The sequence below is a fragment of the Pagrus major genome, chromosome 9 (genome assembly GCF_040436345.1).
Source record: "Pagrus major chromosome 9, Pma_NU_1.0".
Taxonomy (NCBI): Eukaryota; Metazoa; Chordata; class Actinopteri; order Spariformes; family Sparidae; genus Pagrus; species Pagrus major.
Genome location: NC_133223.1, coordinates 26,912,841 through 26,919,123, shown reverse-complemented (window position 1 = coordinate 26,919,123; position 6,283 = coordinate 26,912,841).

The following is a 6,283-nucleotide window of genomic DNA, read 5'->3' as shown; positions in this document are numbered from 1 at the left end:
GATGCGTGTGTGTTGACCAGACGAGCAGGTTCACACGCGCACACGCCCACACACCTGGCTGCCTCCTGCCCTCCGCCCTCTTCTCTCTGTCTTTCATACACACTTTAATACACATCTCAGCCGCACATGCAGCACATATAGACTCCACACACCCATGTTCTGATATATACACAAGCTGTATATACTGTACAAATTGCATTCATACATTCAGACATAAGCAAACATACACACATGCATGCATACACAAACAGAGATGCCTGAGAGACTTTGAGGGAAAAGGACATGGTTGAAGATCAGCTCCTGGAAAGAAAATACTTAAATCAAATTCTGTCTGTGAAACCACCTGTTTTAAAAATTACACCTAAAATACGAAAAAAGCATATGATGTGAGACTTCTGGTTACCAATAGGAGTTTTGGATTTGTCTGACCTGGACAGTAGTTGCTGCTTAGATGACACAATTCACATCATCAGGAGACTACAGTGTTTTGATTTGTCCTTGTGGGTTCAGCTATTGTCATGATGGGCATCAACATTGATCAAAAAACTGTATGTTTTCCATTGTAGGTCACTTGAGAGAACATATAAAATGAGCTTTTTAAGAATTCATTGTCTCGCTATTGTATCTAAATTAAGACGACTGTGGGCTGCCCGCTAATTTTAGTTTTTTTTTGTTGTTTTTCTGTCAAAACATCACCGGCCTCCTCCTTTTCAAAGCAGCCACTGCACATACTCATTTGTTGATAAGAGAGAAAGACAGGAAGTGGAAAGCGGATAACTCAGACAGAAAGCACACACGCAGCACTGAGTCAATAATCGCTGTTTTCTCCGAAAGGTAACAAGTGTCGGCGAATGCGTTTAGAAACTCTACGACTAAAAGCAAATGGCAGTAAAGAGGAACAGGAGACACAGAGGACAAACATTAGCCACACGATGGCAATAAACCTAAGTGCACAAGTCAGTTTATATTACATTGCATAGCCTACTGTACTGTATGTAATATATCCAAGCACAAATGAGCAAACCTTCCTTCATGCACTGGTGTTTGTTGCTGGCAGCGCTCATTTCAACACAGCGGGCAAAAACCAAGAATGATTTGAGGGTCTTTATCCTGTTTTGTCTTAAAAGCTGTATCTGACTTTACATATGTTTCATTGTATATGGTACATACGTATCTTTTGAGTTGTTTACAAGCACACATACCATAGTAAGTTATTTACTGAAATCCATCCAGTATCCTTTGTTTTTTACTTGAAACTCAGCTCGACACAGTAAAGTTCTAGCAGGCAACATCTCTCCACTCGTACAATGTGGTGTGACATATCTCTAGCTTTGCGAATTGCATATCCTTTTTCTTCCAGTTCCATCTCTACAATATGCATCTGTAATTATCTCAGTGTTTTTCATCCATAACTTAGTTGAAATACTGTATAGTTTGTTTTCGTAGCTAGTGCTTTTAGCATTTTTGATCAATTAGATAATCGTGCAGGTGTTTTTAAGTAGCGAGGTTAGCCTGTCAGCTCTCCTCGCTGGCCTCTGAGCTTAACTGCTCACTTTCACGAGACACTGTACGTCAGTCACTTTCATTTTTGTGTACAAACAAGCTGCATACCCTATTTTGACCGAGGCAGTTCAGTGCTGTTCAGGAACCAGTTCTTTGCGTTTTGACAGCCATAGAACTGGCTCTTGGCGAGGAGAACTGGTTCCAGAAGGGCACTGTGCTGGTCTAGAACAAAAAAAACACTTATCGTTATCAAGGACCAGCCTCAACCGCTTATGACCGCCATTTTTAAAAACCAGAGTTAGTGTAGCTTGTTTTGACTTATCCATGGGAGAATAAACAAAATATTTTGAAACTACAACTCTACGGTGTCTCTCATGCCTGTAGAAAAGCAAACCGGTTCTTAAAAGGTTTGCATGTTGAACCAACTTCAAACCAGCACTAGCACCAGCCCAGAGCCAGCACATTGTTCTCTTTGGTCGAAATGGGGTAACAGTGGCCTAACGTTAGCTGGTGTGGCTAGCTAACGTCGATAACGGTTATCTATCCATCTAAAAGATCAAAATAGTTCAGAACAGTAGTAAGTAAGTATTTTAACTAAATTATGTATAAATAAGCGCTGAGATAACTAAAGACGTATACTGTAGAGTTGGCACTGGAAGCAAAACGACGTGCAGTTTGTAAAGCGGATATATGTCACACTACATTGTGCACATGGAGAACTGAGGAATAGTAATAAAATCCACCTTTTTATAAGGAGAATATGAAAAAAAAAACACAACGATATTTATCAGTTTTCATTTTTGTTATAACGCGTCTTCAGGCTTAGATAATCAATAGATGTAAAAGCACTTAACTCAGCGGCAAAGTTTCCTGTACCATTAGCTTTAACCCTGTTATTTATCATTTTCTCTATGGACTGTTGCACTGAATACAGTTGGGGTATTTATTACTTTTATTAATTTTATTTTACTCTTATTTTTCTTCTTCATTTTGACTGCAATGTTTATATGATAAGTTGGACGTGACAAAGTCTCAAACCTGAGATGAAACAAAGCACAACGACAAAGATAAAGCGGGAATTTCATTTTCATTGCACATCATTTGCAGACAGTGTTTCCATTTGTTCTGCATGTTCCCATCGTTCTCATTCATTATTATGTGCAACGAACAGAATGTAAATACAAACCTCACAGTCTGTAAATATGTTTATTACACTGTTTGGGTGCATCAGTTAGAAAAAGTCACAAATATAGTCATAGTACTTTATGGCCGACATTATAGGCTTTTTGGAGTAGACCGCATATAGTTAAAGTTCAGGATGATCAGTGTTGCATATAGTTAGAAATGTTTCCTATATAGTGCTTATATTGTAAATGTTGTTTTACATATTGCTGTAGATTAATGGTGAAATCAAATGACAAGTCTTACTGTAAGTTTTTGCACTGTAAGTGAAAATCTCAGATTGGATGTAGGCGTGATCTGACGGCACTGTCCAAGGCTCCTTTGTCACGAAGAATTTAAGAGAAAGATTTAATGCCAAGCAAATCACTATTGCAATGCACAAATTGGTGTTTTGTTCAAATTTAGTGGGTGTCATGAGCTCAGACATAAGATCAACCAGAAAAACTGAAGAATGAAGCCATCCCAGTCGCAAGAATAAATGATGGCAATGCACATTTCTGCAAACACTGGATATGTTGAAACTTTACATTTCTTTATGTTGCAACTTTATGTAGATTCAGTGTTACATTTTATGGTGTGACAATGCCATGCACAATAATAGCTTAGTTAGGGTTAGGAAAAGATCATATATATGTTTAAAATACCTGTTTTGGTTGCCACAAACTCAGCTGGAAATTGTTCAGAGGTCTCCTTAAAAATCTCCAGTGGCTTCACTCTTACAAATGCTGAAACAGAGTCTTGAACTATGGTCACTGGCTTGGCAGCCAGCCCACCTGTAACTTCACCACCATCCCCTCCACCTTCTGATACAAAAGTCTGGTCATGAACATGTGATTACTACATGAAACGACAGGCATTTTGGAAATGTGAATTTTGTACGTACACATTTTAATGTATTGGTGGTTTGCAGAAATGTTAACCACCTACATTTTATCCTGGTGACTGGGCTGCTTAAACAGCAATGAATCGTGTGGATGTAATGAAACTGGAAGGTCTTTTTGAGAAATGGAAGTATCTCCATATGAGTTCCAATTCTGTATTAATTTTATACAAATGCATTGAGATAATTACCCAGAGGAAAATTTTGCTGCTCACAATATTTTTTTCTTTGTCTCATCAAAAATAAAACATCTTCTTATTTGGAAATGACTAATTTCTCATCTGTTTCTCCTAAAACCTCCTTCAGGAGAAATAAGCGCCATAACCCCCGCAGAGCCACCAGCAGGCCCTCCACAAATAATGTGCTTCCGAAGAAGGCATTTCAAATGTATTTATGACAAATCAATGGGACGTGTAAACAGAGATCTTGTTTTGGCCCTGTTTTGATAGAAGTGAGTAGAGCTGCACAATGAATCAAAATGTTATCGAAATCACAATATGGCAAATTGGCAATATACAAAATCCAAATGATAACAGAAGTACTGTAGTGCTGCAGAGGTGCTCTGGCCTACAGATCTTGTTCTCCAGATGTAAGAAACAGACTCCAACGCATGTCACATCATCAGGATTGTTTTTTTCCAAAAAAAATGAAAGTCGTGATGCAAAAAGGATCGTTCCCACTATTCATCCCTATAGTAATATTCATTAAAATAATCTCAATATGAATTTTTAAAAATGCTTTTTAGCCCTGGAAGTGAGACAGCTGTGACAACAGATCACATACAGAGATGAGACTTGAATTTGAATCACTGAGACATTTGTCAGGCTCATGTATGAACCAGTCAAGTTTAATTTTGAATCTAGCTATAATCTCAAGAGCTGATTATTTCAGACTAACACATTTTTGCAGTGAGAGAAAAAAAACACCATTTGAAGATCGAGCTGAGACAAGAGAAGGGCTACTTCTCAAGGAGCTGAATCAAAGAAGTATGAGAACATGGTCAAAATCTGGTATTGATGTTGAATCGAGCTCAGTTATGTCTAGGAGAAAAAGGGCAGACAAGTGGATTTTCCTTTTCTTTGGGTGGTTAAAGTAGAAGTTGATATAGATAAAGAACAGATGCTATAAGAGCATCCCAATATCCACGACCAAGACTCTTCAGTGAGTAAAACCTAAAGTGTACATAACTGATTGTGGTCTGGTTTCTTCCTGTCAATGTGGATCCAGAGTGCGTGGGAGCCCCCTTGTGTTCGGTGCCCACATGACACGAGTTTTAATTAGTATTCAGCGCACTGGATCCATGGGAGAGAGTCTAAATTTATCCCAGGCTAAAGACAGATACAAAGCCTTGGACAGTGATTCTGAGAGGGCCTCCATCCACTCTGCACTGTAATTAACTCTGAGTCGGCTTACTGGCCAAGGTGCAAAATGACTGGTGTTATCTTTCGTCCTATTGTGTGAAGAATAAGGATTTAGCTGTAAACTGAAGGCGTGAACCAGCTCACACCTCTTCGACTCACCAACAGCACACTGATTTGTAATGTTTTCCCGCCCTATCTCTGATGCATAGACGACAATCTCTACAATGACTTTTATTAGCAAAGCACAGTGTTTACATGCTGATAGGCACAGAACAAACTCACCATAACTCTTAGAAATGGTACGCTTTAATAGCTCTATTGCTCATATGGTTAACTATATTGTGTTTGGATGAACTGGAGGTCATTTTGAATCCTTTCTACCTCTCTTCTTTGCACTTTGTGTTGTTTTCATGCCACTTCTCTCGTGAACACTCGTGCTACGGAAAATGTAGGCCTGGGGTGCTGTGATTGTCGCCCGTCGCCCACTTTACACTCCTCAGTAATGAGTGATCTTTGAAGCTGTTGCTCTCACCGGAAATCTCTGCATGAGTGCAACAGCTGGCTACCAAAAAAGTATGTTAAATATATCCCGTAATTCTCTGATTATTTACCTGTAATATGATTTTTCCACTGCCCCATGAAATGTTTCTCCATCTCACTTCTCGAGGTTCGTGAAGAAACGACCTCTGATCTTGTATTGCTTGTTTGCGCAAACACTAAACCTCTATTCATTTAACAGTTCGCATAATATTCGAATCTGTTTTCACTGAAAAGCTCAGAAACATGTCCGATTCTGCGGCTTGATGAACTGTGCCAAACCATCGAAAACATCCGTCCACTCCTCTTCTGACGGGGGTGTATCATTCAGCCGTACCTGTATTGATGAACTGACTTGTTAGGAGAGGCATCAAACCATTCGTTTTTCTTCATTTCCCAAAATTGTAATAGCAATACTAACCACTTCTCAGTTGCTATAGGCTTTGCATGGGCTTGTAAAAACCCTTATAGCTTTAGTGGTTACACATGCATTGCAGCCACACACACACACACATACAAAACAACACATACATGTAAAGATGTAACTGAATTTCCAAAAAATCTGACTATGTAACAGAACTATTATTTGTCTGTTTGTACAGTAATGACATCAGTGGTATTACAGATGATGTAAAAAACATTTATTTATGTAAAAGAACTATGAGGTAGCTCTTTGTCAAAGAGCAAAGTTTTATTGATTAATAAAGTTTTATCCTGCTTATTCATCAGTAACGGTCAGACGTGGTCTTTTCTTCTTTATTTTTTAACCTCACGACTGTCACAGAGGCAGATATGTGTGTCATGTAGGAGTCGGTAGTAT